Genomic DNA, 17,550 nt, shown 5'->3' on the forward strand with positions numbered 1-17,550 from the left:
GCCACTTGTGCCATGGCCCAGGCTGCCCCCCATGCCTTGGCTGGACGGGGACAAGAGGCCTGCTGCAGGCAGACAAAATCTCTTGGTGAGCCAGATCTGGCCCATGGGTTGTATTTTGCCCACCCTGGTTTATATATAAAGTGGATAGATTCTCTTTCTCACTGCTTTTTTTGGCCTAGCTTTAAGGCTAACATACAACAGTAGATATATTAATGGATTTTCAGGGACATGAACAAGGTGGAATAAGATGGTGTCTCCTTAAGTACAAAAGACATGAAATAGGATATAGCCCATTATTATATATGTATCTTACAATATTGATGTTGAAAGCTAAAATAATTAAAATACTGTGCTACAAAGTAGGAAGTAGAAGACCACATATAAGGAAAGTTGAGGTATCTTTTAAGCAATTAGACCTATTATTTAGATCCATTCTTTTTTATGATGGACTGCATTCTGTGATATCCATATGTACTCATTACATTTATCATTCCTCTTGTTTAATTTATGTATTACTGATGTGCCTACAAATGCCAATAGTCTACTGCAAGAGAAGGTAGTGTAGGTTCATATTGTGAACAGTAGAGGTTTTTTTTTTACAATTACTCTTTTCATGAGATGGTGAATCAGGTATCAAATGAGAAATGTTATAATCAGGCATGATCCCAGTTTTGTAAAAGGCCTGGGTAAGTCATCACATGATCTTAAATTACATATATGCAAGAAGAAGCTTTCATGGAACAAATTTATTTTATACATGGATGATTCCTACATGAACAACTGCATTGACTGCTCATTCTGTAACTAATGTTAAATTGGGCACACAACCAACTGGAGGAGCTCATCCCACAGGACTCAGTGTGAGCCATATACCTATGGGTTTTTGTGTACACAGGAACATAGGCAAAACTCTAGACCTCATCATTAAGGTATTTTGGAAAACAAAGGAGTGCAAAATCTAAGTAAATATGAAAAGGGTGTGCATCCATTTTTGCTATGACAAACAACTGCTTCCTAGCTCCCTGCATGAATAGCAAAAACAAATGGCCTCAGGGCTGGATTAAGGCAAAAGCAGGATAGGCAGGTGCCCTGGATACCATGTCTGATCATTTAAAAATGGAGTAAATGTGTAATCCTTGCACTTGAAAGGAGTGTAACAAAATCAGTGATGTCTACCTTTCTGCAATCACAGTGATGTAGTATAACTGTGCAGAGCTTGGCCAGACTAATTTATCTAGCTTCTTAGCAGGACAAATTAGCCCTTGCCGAGCACTGTTCTACTACAGTTAAACTGCTAGTGGTATCTGGGCTGGCTCATTTAAAGCTAGCATGGGCATCTCTGTACTACATCTCTGGAAACATATTTGTACGCTTATCTGAGAACAGGGCTCTGAGAGATACAGGGTACCCAGTTCCTCTGTCTGGAGTGTGGTCCAAGAGGATTGCTTACTGAAGTAAAGAATTCTGTGGAGAGGATCAAAAGAAGGCAGTGGGCTCATCCCATTCTCATACTTGCTGCCATGTACTGCTCCCGAGGGGAAAATGACCTCCCCGCTGCATTATCTTTATGGTGGGATATGGCCCAGAAGACCCCATTACATACTGTGCACCAGACTGCCTCATAGGCGTTTTTCCATCTCTGCTTTCCATGCTCTATACAAGACCAGAATAAGGCAATCTAGTCCCCAGGGGCAATGTGTAGGAGGTGCATGTGGGTGCACGTGCATCCCGAGCGTAGCGGTACACCTCCTACAAAAAGGCACTGCCGACACTCCCCTGCTGGTACCAGGGTGTCTGTGGGTGGTAGCCGACCCCTGGTCAGCGCTCGCCACCCCCTTCCCCTTCCTGCCGACAGTGCCGGCGGCATCTGCAGGAGTTCCCCAGCTTACTGCTGCTGCGCTCCCACCACCATCATGCCCCCCCAACCTCCAGGGGCATGCGTCATTCATGCTAGTAGTCCCTCTTTCTCACAGGCTTGTTTTCTACAGTATATTTTGGGAGTTTGTAAATTACTTAGCCACTGTTTTTAGCCAACTGCTTCATGTCTCCATATCAGGAATATTTTTCTTTGCCTAGTTTTATCCTGTTCCTCCCCTTCAATGCTAGAATTCATTAAATGTCTAGAGCCACACACGGTTTAAGGACAAAGTCACTGGAAAGTTTTTCTGCGGGAGATGTGGGATGGTTATTCCATAGCAATGATGCGAGGGTATTTCAGACCCTGGGCTTACACCGAGTGGGTGACATTGTTCCCACTATGAAGTTCCTCAGATTGTGTGTACATTATCACCACTTTTTCTGTCACAATGTTAATGGTTATGTTGTACCAGTGCCACACAGAAAGATATTGCCTCTCCTTACTCAGCTAAAAATCTTTCTGTAGTGAGACTGGTTTGTTTCAGAGTTGTTGGATTGTCTCTGGCAAGGCTGGTATCCCTTATTCATGTGTCCTTGTCACCAGGACCTATGAAAATCTGACTGATTTGTTCTTTTTTCTAGTTTGGAACTGAATTAATTGCAACTAATATCTCAATTATATCACTTCAATCCTGCAGATAAATGGGGAGGGAATAGGGTTTTTTATCTGAAGAAAACATTTTTTTTCTCAGCACCCATTACAGGTGAGAAGTGAAGTCAAAATTGCATATGCAGAATAAAGTGTGAAAGGACCACCGTAGTTTAGGGATACCCATGATGTAATAAATGCATATGAATTAAACTCAGCTGCAGTATTACAGCCTGGCACAAGTTATGCAACTAAACAATTCTGAAAAAAGTATTGTCATGCATGTGAAAAAATGAGATGTGCAAGGAGCAGATCACAGTTCTGCCACAGGCCCTGACACTGTGCTGTTACCCTGTGATCTTGGCCCTGGCCCCATGTGCCTGTCCCCCTCCTGGACATTGCTCCCTGCTCGGCCATGGCCATCTACCCACCTGAGCACATCCTGCCTGCTGGAGTCCCAGCCTGGTCTCCATGGAGACTCTGCCCACCTGCCTGCTGTCTGGTGCCCCTGGCAGTGGGTGCAGGGCAGACAGGCCTGGGACTGGACAGGATCAATTGGCATCTCCCTGACTCCCCCCTGCAGCAGTATATAACGCAAGTGCCAGCACCACTGTCAAAATACTGGCCACTTTTAGCAGGTGGCTCTTGGGATATGAAGTTTTAAGTCTCTAGGTTTTGACGGATCAACTATTTCCCCTCAGCTTCAACTAATTGCAGGTGAGCACCATGCTGTTGCAACAAAGAACCTCACACTGTTGTGGCAGGTCAGCACCCCTTCCAGCAGCTCACCAGAACTCCCTGAGTGGCCCTCCAGCCTAAATAACTGCCCACCCCTGTTTTCGGGTGAGATCTTTTACTCGGCCAACTGCATGGCTGGAATAAGGTTAGACAAGCTTCTGCATGCAATGCAGTCTTCCTCAGCTCTGGTTGCGTGCAGGTAGTCCAATAAAAGATACCGCTTGAAAACATCCCTTGCTTGCTGGCTTTACTGCTGATGACACACCCTGAGTGCCAAAGGGGTTTTAGTGTGGGGTTGTGGGAGGGCAGAAGAACACTTTGGATTTTAGCATCTCCTCATTTCGCTCACCCTGGACAGGTGTTTAGTTTTGAGGCCTAGGAAAGGGTTAAACCCACCCAGGGCCTTGCAAAACCCAGCTGCAGGCCCCTCCTACAGGTTACATCTTTTAGGGGCCATACCTTTAGACTGCCCACTCCTGAAAAGTAATTATCACACCATTAACTAATTAATTGGGAGGGGGCACACCTGCAGATTAGTTCTCACAGGATAAAAGCTCTCCAGCTAGCCAGCAGGGTAGAGTTTGGGTTTGAAAATGTGTCAAGGACTTCAGAGCTAGTTTCTGTTCCTTTTTATGGGAACCTGTGGCAGGGCCTCAGGCTCATCCAGTAGTGTTGCCAGGTGTATGATAATTATCATATTCATACAGTAATTTCAACCTTGTAGGATTAATAAATGTGCAGTAATTTCTGAGGCAGCTAACTTGATGCAGCATATGCAAAACCATGTCAACTCTGAGGAAGTCTTAAACTTTCTCCTGACAGCTTGCCTCCAAATATAGAAGGGCTTCAACTTTGATGCCCCAGTGCTCGCTCACTGCAGATTACAGTGGCGCTATAAAGTAAACCAGAAGACTTATCTGCATATTTTGAGCTTCCAGTGCGACTCGCTTCGTATTTCAGACCGGGCAGCCCCCGGTCCCCGGCGGAGGCAGGGGCCGGCGGCCGCGCCCAGCGCGCTCCGGAGACAAAGGAAAGCCGCGCTCCGGCTCCCAGACGTGGCCGGGGCGGGAGGCGCGGGCGTCTGGCTCTAGGCACCCGGCTTGTCCGCCGGAGACGCCGCGGCACCGGCGGGCACGGGGCGGTGCGGTGCCCTCAGGGCCCCAGCGCCCGGCCCGGGGCTGCTCCGCCCCCTGCGCCAGCTGCACCGCGGCCGCGCCCTCCCGGCTCACGTGCGGGGCGGCCACCGCCCCGACGGGCTCGGGCTCTTCCCAGTCCTTGGCGCTGGCTCGTGCGCGCGGCGGCCGGTCCCCGGGGCAGGGGGAGAGGAGCCAGTAGCTGGAAGGCGGCGCGGGCTGGAGCGAGGCAGCAGGTAGGCGCCGGCATCCGCCTGGCCCGAGGCCGGGGGAAGTGCGGGCTGTGGCACCTCGGGCGCTGCCCGTGTCCGCACGGAGCCCCCTGGGTCCCCCCGACTCCAGCTACTCAACCGGAGGAGATCCGCCCCGCAGGTGCTTGCCCTGAGCCTGCGCCGGGCCGAGCCGGGGCTGGGGAGGTCTCGGGGGAGGCGGCGGGGCGTCGCCTCAGCGGCTTTCATGGCCCAGCAGCTGCGCGGGGAGCATCCCCAGAAGCGCCCTGGCTGCTTCCTAGCTCGGCCTGAGCCGGTCCTGTCTCGTGAACAGGTGTCCCTTTGCCGGCTGCTTTCTCCACGGCCGCGTGGCTGTTCAGCCCTGGGGGGGAGGCCAGGAGCATCAGGCGCGACCCTCGCCCAAAAACTTGTCACTTGAACAATGCGGTTGTTTCAGAGCAACACGTACAAATTGGTTCTTTCTCCTTTAGGGACACCTTATCGCACATCCTGCCACCCCAAATATTATCTTACTTGGAAAATGTTAGCTTATTTATCCCCCCAAATATTATCCTACTTGGAACAGAGCATATATAAGGCTTTTTTTTTTTTAATGCAGAGAATAGAGAAGAAGGGACACAGGAAAGTGAAGAGAGGAGTGGCAGGTTTATTTTATTAAAAGCTTTCTTCTGTTCGACCAAAATAATTATTGATACTATGCATATGAAACAGTGATAAAGAGCTTAAAATGAATTACTGTAACAATATAAGGTGAAAAACACTGCGCAACTTAAGTGTTGCTTTCTCTCATCCTTTTTGTCTGTAAAAATCAGGCTGACTTTTTTTTTTTTAAGTCTGGATGCAGTAGAATAAAAGAAAGTGGACCATCTGTTGCCTATCTTAAGAACTTAGTGGGGACAAAGATGAGACTCATTCTTTGGTTATCAAATTCTAATAGAGCATTTCCTGCCATTTCTATCAAAAGCAAGAGCTGCCGAGAGGTGCATGGATTTCTGGTAGAGGAGGCCAGTAGCACCTCTTCTGGCAGATGGGGCCCTCTGCAAGCCCTCCTACAATGGGTGTGTCAGGAGTGGGAAGGAAAACTCTAGCAGGTAGAGAGAGGTTTGCATAGGCTGCAGGCTTGCAAATGTTGATTCATCTTCAGATAGCCCAGATGGTTCAAAAGCATTTTATTAGCACTTTTTTGGGATGTATCTATATGTACTTATGCTTTAGAAGGGTGATCTCAGTCCTGACTTTTTTGCTTCCTTTGCTCTAATTTTTTAGCCTGACTGTTCTGAAAATATTCTTACTCTTCTGACTTTCCTCTTTAAAGAACACTGTTAGATAAAATATCTGCCAAAATTAGATTTTATGAAAACAAGATTTTACTAATCCCCGGTTTAAAAAAAATAAAAGGAACCATGACTACTACATTTTCTTTTAAAATGTATAAATAGTTCTTCAGTGTGAAACCTTTCCAGGTGGAATATGTAAAACTGAAATGGACTGCACTGGTTTTTGTTCCTCTAATTTGACAAATGGAAAACTAAACAAACAGTACAAGTAATGATTGTTTATTAGCATCGTCAGTGGTGTAGGTCACTAGATTTTAAAATATCTTGGTTTTAATGCTTTCAGTTGATGTTAACACAGGTTTAAAAAAAAATCATTGTTTTAAAGTAAGAGAGATACCAGTACACTGACCATTTCCTTTTAAAAGGCAAAGGAGAGGCCATGTATGAAGAAGCCGTTCATTGTTGTGAAATTGTTCTTTTATTTATTAAGCACTGGCTGTATTTGGTGCTGCAAGAGACACAGATAATGCTGCACCCCTTTTGCATTTCCAAGGATGCTTGTGATCTATGGTCCTAATCCTGAAAACGTGTTTATGCATGTGAAAAGTCCCTCTGGACTTTTCTGTTGCTACATTATATGGTAAATGCCAATTGTTTGCATATATGAAATTCAACATACCCCTAAATATTTTCCTACTTAAGCTGAGTAACTTCAACTGATTGTTTTTATTTAGAGATTTTAAGAAAAAACACAGATTAAATGAAAGAGGACCTGTTACTTTTTACAAATGAGTGGTAGCACTCTCCACTTAGGAAGTTGTGTTCACATACCTTCAGGCAGCCATTTGCTAAAACACTCTGGGCCTTTCCATACCCTACCTGCTGAATTGGTACATGTGTTTTCATAGCACTGGGGGTGAGCTAATTCTCTGTAGTTTCCGTAATTTCAGAGGTGACAGAGGAGTTCCAGGAAGGTAGAACACAATCGGTGGGAGCAAAACACTTCCTCGTACAGCTGCTGGTGCCTCAGTCTTGTGCACGTTCATTTGCTGAGAGGCAGTGTTAATTAGCTCAGTTACAGCTCACAAATGTTGCTTTGGGTTCAAGAAGCACCATTCATGGCATGGTGTTGCTGTTTTGTTGTAGACTTACAGCTTTGAAAGGGTACGCGAGTTGCAGTACTCAGGATTGAAGGACTTTTGTATAGCAATATAAGAAAGTTTGTTTTGTTTTTCTTTTCCTCATTGAGTGTTGTACTCTTCTGAAACTCCTCTATCACTAACTTAGGTTCAGTACCTTGTTTTAGGCGCTATTTTTTTCTTAAATTCTAAATTTCCTTTATGTGCTTTTACAGGCCGTTGATGAGGTAAAGTGATGAGCTTTTCTAGAATTGGAGGAAACTCCCTGAAATAATGCATAAAGAAAAGAACATGAACATGAAGACAGTATATTAAGAGAAAAAGTTATACAGTAAAATCTCTGCTATCTGGCATCCACAGGGAAAACGGATTGCCGGTTATGTAAAAATTCTAGCTATCTGAAATAACGCAGCAGGGGTTTTCAGAGACCACAGAGTGGGGAGGGGGAGGGGGGAGTGCAGCAGTGGCCTTTTACGGAGCAGAAGCAACGCAGGTTGGTGGGTTATGGCTGCATACGAGATTTCCCATGTCCATGTGGCCAGAAATTCTGGTTAATAGAATTTCTGGTTAGTTAAATGCCGGATAACAGAGATTTTACTGTACTCTTTCACTTACAGCTGTGAGCGTTGCTGTCTGTTAGGCAGAAGTTTGAACAGATTTTTGACTTGTTGCCTAATGCTGATGCAGCTACTTCAGTAAGAGTTGTGTCCACAACTCTTTAGCATTTAGCAATGCTTAATTTTTTTAAATTTTCTTGTCAAATGTTTTAGTTGGTCCTTGGATGGAGTGCACTAACTTAAGTAAAACAGTAAAAAAGAACTTTGATCCAATCCCTCTGTCTGAAAAGAGAACAAAGATTGGATGCTGGTATGCTTCATGTAAATCCTTAGTTAATGGTTAGCTTCCCCCCCACCCCATTTAAGAGGTGTGTCCATATATAAAAACCAGCAGTAACAGATTTGTTGTTTGGGGAAAATCATGGCAAAGCTTATTTAAAAAAAATCAGTTTAATCTCATTTGAAAATACAGATAGTACATTGTATTAATTATAGTATTACAGTTACTGTACTACATTGCTACAACACAGTTGTTAAGGTTTTTTTTGTGCTTTACTTGTGCATTTCTGTTAAGGATGTGAAAGGTTAAATGTTTATGCGGTAAGTGTATTTATACTGGTAATGCATTACTGGCCCTGTGGCAGGGCAGAGCAGGCGCTGACCTGGGGCTTTACACCCCTAGCTGGGACTAGGTATGTGTTATTGATTAACTGCTTAACTGATATAAATGGACAATTTTTTAAAACCATATTTACATCCCTAGTTTACATACTTCATTTAGCTTGCAAGTAATTGTAGTCTGATTTTTGTGGGCTTATGACAGGGGCAGGTGCCACGGGATGGGGTCCCCAGGGATGGCAGTGATCCCCCTAGGGCTCCTGGACCATGCCAGTCCTGCCCAACAGGCTTTCTTGCTTGCTACATCTTGCTGGTAATTATAATAAATAGGGAGGCTGCCCTTAAGTTTGTATTTGGACATGGTCCTGATGGACCCCACTGAACCCTGTGGGTTCTTGTACCCCTCTTGGGTCCCACTTGAAAATGGATGCCTTACGGGACACTCTCAGCCTTATGGGCTATATGCGTGGCTCCAAAACGACTCCTTTACCACGCCTCAAGCCTTGCAGATGGCATTTGCACGTTGTTCCTCTGAGGCCTGAGTTTAGCTTGGCCTCCAGTCATCACTGGGCTCTGCTCACCCCCTTTGCCTCTGCGTCCTCTGGTGCTGGGCTCTGCACAGCCCTTTTGTCACGGCACCCCCTTATCTATGAACAGCAACTAAAGTATGAGCCCCGGGCTATAATGTAACACAAGCAGTTCAGGGTGTGCTCTGTCCCTTTAAAAAAAGTCAAACTTCCCCCCAGCTTTGCTACCTGGTGAGCTCCTGGAGCACCATTAGCCCTAAATCCAACATATCAGGCAGCCACAGTGTCTCTGGGCAGTTCTTCCCTGGAGGCTCCTTCCCCTGACTGCTACCAGAGAACTGACTAACTGCTGGTCTCAGCCCTGGGGTTTGTATGTGCCCAGGGCCCTGCCTTCTTCCGGTCAGCTGACCAGTAACCTACACCTATGGGGTTTCTGTCTGGCCTTCAGGCCCTCTCCCTAGGCAGTTTCTGCTCTTAAAGGAGCAGGCACCTTAGTGCTCTGTGACAGCAGGCAATTATTTTGGGCAGAGGTCCACTTGCTGAGTTTTGGCAAGCTGTCCTAGGCTGCATGGGTAGCTCAGCCCTGTGACAGATGCCCCGCCCTCTGGTCACCATCTCAGGACCGGAAGTCCCACCCCCAACCCCTGACCTTTGCCTCCGGAAGTTCCTCCACTTGCCCCCAGAAATGCTCCTTTCAGCCAGGAGTTTTGCCATCTCAGAACCAGAAAAATACTAAATTATATTCTAAAAAATCAAACCTCTACAACATTCATTAATTTTTTTTAAAAAAAAGTTTGTCCTAATTTATACGTGTTTGTGTAGTGTTTGTGTAGTGTACACAGGTGATTGCATAATAGCTTAAAATGAAGCCTTACTCTTATATATTGTGGGGGGGTGGGGGGCAGAGGGGGTAGGTATAGGCTTGTGGGGGGCTGTGGGTGTGTGGGTATGTGAGGTTGGTGTGGGAGGGTTTATGGGGGTGGATAGGTATGGATGTGGGGGAGGGAATGTGTTTGTGTGGTGATGTGGTGTGTAGGTGGGTATGTGGCGGGGAGGGTGGCTGGAGTGTATGGTGGTTGTGGGGTTGGGAGTCTGCATGTATGACTGTGAGGAGAGGTGGGGGAGTGTATGTGTGGGACTTGCCCTATGAACTAACACACACACACACACACACACACACACACACACACACACACACACACAGTCCCTAACTGTACACGCACACAGAAAAAAGTGTGACTCACTCACTCTACACTCCCCCTCTCTCTTCCCCACCCCCTTCCCTCATTGCACACTTACTCCTGCATCTGGTGTTGGGATACCAGTGCGGTCTCATGCTCCTGCCATCTGGCAATGCAGCCTGGGGCCATGTAGTGTTGGAGCAGGTGCTCAGGGAAGCATAGATGTAGGGTTGGAAGGGACCTGAGCAGATCATCAAGTCTGACCCCCTTCCCTGGGCAGGAATAAATATTGGGCACATATTATAACCCCTGGTAAGCTTAAGTTTGTATGACCCCAGCTAGGTAATTATCAAGCCTTCTTTTAAAGACCCCCAAGGTAGGAGCCAGCACCACTGCCCTTGGAAGCTGGTTCCAAATCCTGGCCACCTTGACTGTGAAGTAGCGCCTCCTGATGTCTAGCCTGAACCTATTCTCAATCAACTTGTGGGCATTATTCCTTGCTACCCTGGGAGGTGCTCAGGGCAGCAGGGTCTCATTCATTCCCCTCTGGTCCCCCTGGTAAGTATAGATGGCCACTAGATCCCCTCTTAGCCTTCTCTTTTATGGAGGCTGAACAGGTTCAGGTCCCATAGCCTCGCCTGTAGGATCTGCCCTGCTGCCCCCTGGTCATGTGACTGGCCCTTCTCTGGACCCTCTTGATGCTGGCCACATCCCTCCTGAAGTGAGGCACCCAGAACTGGATACAGTACTCCAACTGTGGTTTGACCAGTGTTGCATAGAGGGGGAGGATCACCTCCTGGACCTGCTCATGATGCATCTGTAGATACATGACAAAGTGTGGTCAGCCTTATTGACCGCATCCTTGCATTGGCAGCCCATGTTCATTTCAGAATCATAACGACTCCAAGATCTCTTTCTGCCACTGTGCTTTCGAGAAGGGAGTTCCCCAGCCTGTAGGTATACTCCTGGTTCTTTCTGCCTGAGTGCAGAATCCCATCCTATTCACATTTGCTCACCCCTGTAACCTGTCCAGGTTCAGTTGTATCTTGTCCCTCCCTTGTAGCTTGCTCACCTCACCCCAAATCTTGGTGTCATCAGCAAATTTGAACAGGGTGCTATTCACCCTCTCATCTAAGTTGTTCATAGAGAAATTGAACAGTACAGACCCGAGAACCGAGCCCTGGGGGACTCCACTGCCCACATCCCTCCAGGTCGAATATGACTCATCCACCACCACTTTCTGGGTGTGGCCCCCCTAGCCAATTTGTGACCCATCTGACTGTGTAGGCATCAATGCCACAGTCCCTTAGCTTTCTGATGAGAATGGGGTGGAAGACAGTGTCAAAGGCCTTCCTGAAGTCCAGAAAGACTGTCTACCGCAACACCTGTGTCCAAGGATTTTGTGACCTGGTCATAGAAGGCAACCAGGTTGGTCTGACAGGACCTGTCCCTAATGAACCCATGCTGGTTGCCTTTGAGCATCAACCCCCCTGCTGGTCCCTCCACAGATGTGCTCCGGATAATTTTCTCAAAGACCTTCCCAGGACCAAAGTAAGGCTAACAGGCCTATAGTTGCCTGTGTCCTCCCTCCTCCCTTTTTTGAAAATGGGGACCACGTTGGCTTTCTTCCAGTCTTCTGGCATCTGGCTAGAGCACTGTGAGTGCTCGTAAAGTCATGCCAGGGGCCCCGCAATGACCCTTACCAATTCCCTCAGCACCCTGGGGTGGAGAGCATCTGGACCTGCTGATTTGAACATGACTGGCCCCTCCAGAAGTTTCTTAACTCCATCCTCCCTGACCCTAGGCCTGGTAGAGTCTCTCCTAAGTCCATCCTGAATCCTGGTGGGGGAGATGTCTTGGTACCTGCTCAGAAAAATGGAGGCAAAGAATTTGTTAACAAGGTTTGCATTTTCATCTGGTACAACTACCAGATTGCCAAGCGTATCCTGCAGGAGCCCCATGTTGCTTGGTGCCTTCTTTTTATTCTCTATATATTTGAAGAAGGACTTTTTGTTGTCCTTGATCCTTGTTGCTAGCCCTAGTTCCATCGCTGCATTAGCCTTCCTAACAGCCTCCCTACAGACTTGAGTGATGGAGGTATAACCACTCCCTCCACTGGATGTATGTCTCCTTTTTGGCTTTCAGGCATTCCTGAATGTCTTTGGTGAGCTAAGGGGGCTTTTGAGCACTCTTGCCCGCTTTGACTTGCGTTGGGACTGTCACCTGTTGGTCTCAGAGGATTGTCTCCTTAAGGAAGGACCACTTGTCTTGGACACCTAGTTCCCCTACTCTCTGGAACTGCAGTGCCTCTCCTACCAATCTCAAATTGTTGAAGTTGGCTCTCCTGAAGTCAAGGGTGTCCCAGCTGCCTGCAGAGGGTTCGGAATTGAGTGTATGGTCGGGGGTAGAAAGATAAGAAAGGTTTATTGACTTAACAAAAACACAACTACACATAGTAACAAGACAAACAATGACAGACCGGAATAATTCATGTGGGCACCTTGTTGGCAGTCCTCTCCAATGTCTGATGTACAACAAGTTTCTCTTTCCACAAAGCTCAGTGAAATCAGGTGTCCCTGATCATCATTGTCTGAGAGGTGCTAGGAAGGACCCTAGTATTCAGTCCTTGGGCTCCTCGAGATCCACGGGCCTACTGATCTAGGTCAACAGCTAATTCATCTTTTTCACAGACCTGTATCTTCCTTCTGAATGATTTCTGGGTGTTTTAGCCAATTAATAGCTTCTGAACAGCCTCTCAGATTCTTTTTACTTCAACTGTCCTTAGATTGACCGATAGCAGTACAAGCCTTGCATTGCTTTTGATAAGGTTAATTTTAACTATGCTGCAGGGCCTTACTACTTCAAGGCTTTGCTAAATTTATTAGGCCTTACTTTATACAAGGCCTTACTACATCTTAAACTTTAATTAGGCTCTTGGCAACAACATATAGCTTAATAGCTAAACAAATGCAGGAAAACACTTGGTCTGATCTTCATAGAGCCTTCAGCAAGCATCTTTATCATACAGACATAATTTTCATCTGTTGCACTTTGCCCCTTGCTTGCTGAAGCGCTATGATAGCTATAGTTGAGATGCCAAGACCACATGCATTACATCAGGGAATGGGGAGGGACCTTTAAATTTAACTTGCATAGCATGGACAGATTTACGACAACAACGGTTAAAACACCATTTAGCTGTTGCCACTAGGGCAATACAGAGCACTATAATGCTTAAGATGGTTAGCCACATAGTTGAGGTGACACCTGGTGACACGAATAGGGCAGATTATATCATATCATTTACATGGCTCAGGCACGTTGACAGCCAAACTAATGATTCGCCCACCCTCTCGAGCAAGAGAACCAACTGAGTGCCTTGCTGAGCCTTTGTTTCAAGACTTCGCAGCTCATTTTTAACTTCATTCCAGTTTTCTAACTGTGGCATGTCTACATATGATACCCATGAAGTGGGTATCGTAAAGATGTGAGGTATAGTCTCAGGAAATTTCTGGCCATTTTAGGGCAATAGTACAGTTACTTAATTGTAGTAGAGCAACAGCTCCACCTTTAGTTCCTAAGCAACACGAATTGCGAAAAGTCCAGGTGGTACCATTTTCATGCAGAAAACAACCTGGTCCTTCCCAACAAACATGTTGTCCTACTGTTACATATGACACATTAGGTAACTCATATGCAGGTCATGTTAGATGGGCTGAGATGCCAGCCTTTCCATAGGGTCCCTAATCCAATCAAGGTGCTACTAATTTGAACCAAGGGTACTGTGCTACATACTGAGGGCCGTCGGGGGTAACTATTTCCCACATGGGGCGATGCAGATTCCAGTCCCAAAGGCATCCTCCTCCTAGCTCTGTGCTTCGCAAATAAGCAGCGGTCCAGTTTCCATCTTTCACTCCCTGCACCAGGAATGAACACTTTCCTTTATCACAGCCTTCCCAAGTGGTAATCTAGGTACTTTAATAGGAATATCTTTCTTTAAATGTTGCAGGCATTCCATGATGCCCTAAGCCAGGGGGCCATTCTCTATTTTTAATGTTGCTTATTACCCAGGAAAAATGCTTATTTAATAACTGAACTTGCGCATAAGCAGTATTCTCAAGTTTGATTTTTTGTCTGCTTTAAAAGCGGTATTCATCATGACCTGGCCAAGACGTGCTGTCTCTAATCCTACATCAGTTAGCAATTCATCCGTGTGCTTTAACATTTTTCCTTTGAGCATGCCTCCCCTAGTGAGCAGCCCTACCGCCTGTCAGAGATTGGCTACTTCTTTGGTGTTTTTCTGGGATTTATCCAAGTTTCATACATTCATAGCTGAGTTAAGTCCATCCCAAAGATAACCTGGAGCATCTCTTTGTCTGTGGGACTTAACTGTATTCGTGGAATAGAAAATGATTGGCCATTCGCATCTAAGCAACCCTTCAGCTACATGGGCTCCTGCCGAACAGTTTGGAAAGGTAGCTTGGACATACCATTGTTCTGGTCTGAACAATAGTTGGGCAGTGAACAACGAAGCATTTAGGAGGGTTGGGATTTTAATACACGGGCGGTGTCGGGACCTCACGTGGGTGAACAGTCAGAGGTAGTAGTGAACACTGATCTCTCACAGATCACATTTATCTTTCCCTCTTTGGGAGCTCATAACCATGCTTTATCTCCCAGAGAGCGAAGGAGTTCCCACTGGTGCTCATGGGGATGATGTTGTACTGGATTGACGGAGCGGCACTGCCCTGGCAGAGTCATAGCACTAATTTGCTTTAGGGGCCCTGCTGGTATCAAAGGATGGGGATAAGTGGTGGAGACTTGCAGATACAGCTTTCTTCTAGTTGTATCAAAGTGGGTACCATTCCACCACTCCTCTGTATAGGTATGATATACAAACCACATAATAACTTTCTTCCAGCCTGTAATGTGCTCTCCCATCTGGTGGGCCACACACCATCACTGGAGAGTGTTGTCAGCCATAGGAATGGGAGGGAGGTAGATTCTCTCATAAATGCAGTGGCTCGAGAAGCTGAACAGATGCAGAATGCACAAGTGGGGGCATAGACTCGGGGGCGTCCGCTTGAAATGCACTTGACCTTCACGTGGTCCAGCTGCACTATCTATACTGGAAGAAACCTGCCACCCCAGAGGAAGTGAAGTCGGGGTCTCTGAGTAGAAGAAATAGGATGGTTGACTGGCAAGATGGTAACTATCAGTGCACCTGTGGCATTAGTTATTAGATTTGGGTACATTCCCTACCTGAAAGCAGGAATGGCTAACTGTGGGAGGGGAGGTAATTGTTGTAGCTTTGCTCTTTTATGGGTTTGTTGTTACATACTTCCCCGCTGAGCTCCAGGCCACTCCTTGAGGTCTTCAGGAACAAGTTCAGTTCTATTTGGGTAATAAGAAGAATAGTAGATCTGGCTGACTGCTCCTCCCAGCAAATGTCCAGGAAGTTTAGATCATCCATGGTGACCACATCCCTTGACTTAACTGCCTCAGCGAGCTAACCGGAGAATTCCTAGTCTAGCTCTTCCCCCCTGGTTGGGTGGTCTGTAATAGACCCCCACTGTTAAGTCCCTTTTCCCGTGACCCCCTTGTATTCTGACCCAGAGCGCTTCAGTCTGCCCCTCCTCTGACCTCAACCTGTTAGTTAAGGACATGTGTTGCTCTTTGACGTAGAGCGCCACACCTTTGTCTTTCCTCCTCATTCTGTCCCACCTGTATGGTCTGTAGCCCCTCATGTTGGCCACCCAATCGTGGGTTGAATCCCACCAGGTTTCATTGAGCCCTACTATGTATGGGTTTGTACTAGCTATCCAGAGGGTGAGTTCGTCCTGCTTATTCCCCATACCTTGAGCATTAGTGTAAGGGCATTTAAGGCCTCCTATCGGTACACGCACCTCCCCTCCCCCTGATTCCTAGGACTGTCTGGACCTTGTCACTTACCTGGGTACTTCTGGTGCTTGTCACCTGTTTTGGCTGGGAGGTGTCCTCCTGTGGCCCCATCCCCTGGTGAAGCTAGTTTAAAGCACGCCGTACGAGATCAGCCAACTTGGAAGAAAAGACACGCTTGCCTTTAGGGGAGTGGTGAAGCCCATCTCACCTGAGCATGCCCCCTGCGCAAAAATGTGGGTTGTTGTCCAGGGACCCGAGGCCTGCCTGGTAGCACCAACTCTGAAGCTGCCGGTTGACCTCACTGATGCAGGCCTTGCATTGCCGTCTGTGTCTACTTACCGGGAGAATAGAGGAGAATACCACCTGTGCTCCCATCTCCTTGAGCTTGACCCCAAGGTCTTGTAGTTCTTCATGATGTGATTTGGGTTGCTCCGGCCGCTTCATTTGTTTCCACGTGGATTAGAACCGTGGGGTACTGGTCCGAGGGTCTAATGAATGCCGGGATCCTCTCTGTGATATCCTGAATCCGAGCCCCAGGCATGTAGCAGACCTCCCGTGCCATGGGGTTGGGTTGGCAGATCGGACCCTCCGTTTCCCTGAGAATAGAATCTCCGATGATGAGGACACAGCGTTTCTTCCTCCTGGTGTTCCCTCCCTATGCAGTCTCTGTTGTGTGTGGAGTGGCGCTGTCCGCCCTGGAGACATCCTCTTCGTCCTTCTCCTCCAAGGCTGCCAGGGCCTTGTATCTGTTTGCGAATTGTACCTGGGGAGCCTCCACCACTCTAGCCTGAGCAGCCCTGGTTCTGGTGGGCACCTTCTGCCACTTCTCTGTTGTGCATCTCTCCTGCGGGGTCTGTATGCAGGAAAACTAGTCCTGCAGTGAATGGAAATAGGTGTCAATCTCATCCTCTGCAGCCCTGATCCCCTGTAGCCTGCTCACCACAGCTTGGAGCTCCCCCACCTGCACCTCCAGAGCCCGAAGTTGGGCACAAGAGGGGCAGGCGAGGGAGCCAGCAGACCCCTCTCCCACCACTGGCCTCTGGGTCCCTGCCAGACCACCCCCACAAATGGGGACAGGGGGCTGCTGACCCCACCATGAGCTCCATCTGGGTGGAGGCCTCAGAGGAACCTAGGGTAGGTGGTGCCACTGGGGCAGAACCCCTAGCAGCTACACTCCACATCCTTACCATGTCTGTGGAGGTGTGAGTCTTCCTTTCTCTCTTGTTGGAGGCTCCTTCTGGGTTACTGCTGCACGCCTGCCTTGTGTGAACACTCGTGCACCCTTACAGAGTACACCTGTTTGCGCGCTTTGTTCGCACGTGGCTCAGGAGCACGGCTCTCTGCCAGCGCAGTTAAGAGGGATCCGGGGGGCTCCCCCTCCAGATTTTTACAGCTCTGCTGGCTTCCCTGCCCCACTTATCTTTCAAGGATCTGCCACTTTTGCCTCTGCCACCACTGGTGAGTACAGGGGGCACGTGTGCTGGAGGCACATGTGTGCTCACTTAGGACTCAAGCCCCAACAGTGAAAGTGGCACAGGCAGAGACTTCTGGTTAGGAGGAGCAGGGGTTGGAGGGAGCTGGGGGCAGGGCGGAGCTGGGCTGGTCTTGCTACTGAGTCCTGCCAGCTTCCCCTGGGTCCTACTGCCCCTGACTCCTGATATCTTCGACAGGTAGCCAGGAGCAGATAAATACTAATTTTCTAAACTTTTTAGGTGCCCTGTGGGCCAGACAGAATGGCCTGGT

General features: G+C 47.6%; 1 protein-coding gene across 1 annotated transcript in view; it reads left to right on the top strand.

Moving 5' to 3' along the window:
* Window positions 1–4,228: 4,228 nt before the first annotated feature.
* Window positions 4,229–17,550, top strand: part of LOC149867520 (sodium channel protein type 2 subunit alpha-like) — a 213,144-nt gene continuing 199,822 nt past the window's right edge. Inside the window, exon 1 of the mRNA XM_090045564.1 lies at window positions 4,229–4,613. The gene's annotated coding sequence lies outside the window, so the exon portion shown is untranslated. The remainder of the gene's footprint in view (window positions 4,614–17,550) is intronic.

This window comes from Crocodylus siamensis, chromosome 4, assembly GCF_052110815.1.
Source record: "Crocodylus siamensis isolate JL-2025a chromosome 4, ASM5211081v1, whole genome shotgun sequence".
NCBI classification, from domain to species: Eukaryota; Metazoa; Chordata; order Crocodylia; family Crocodylidae; genus Crocodylus; species Crocodylus siamensis.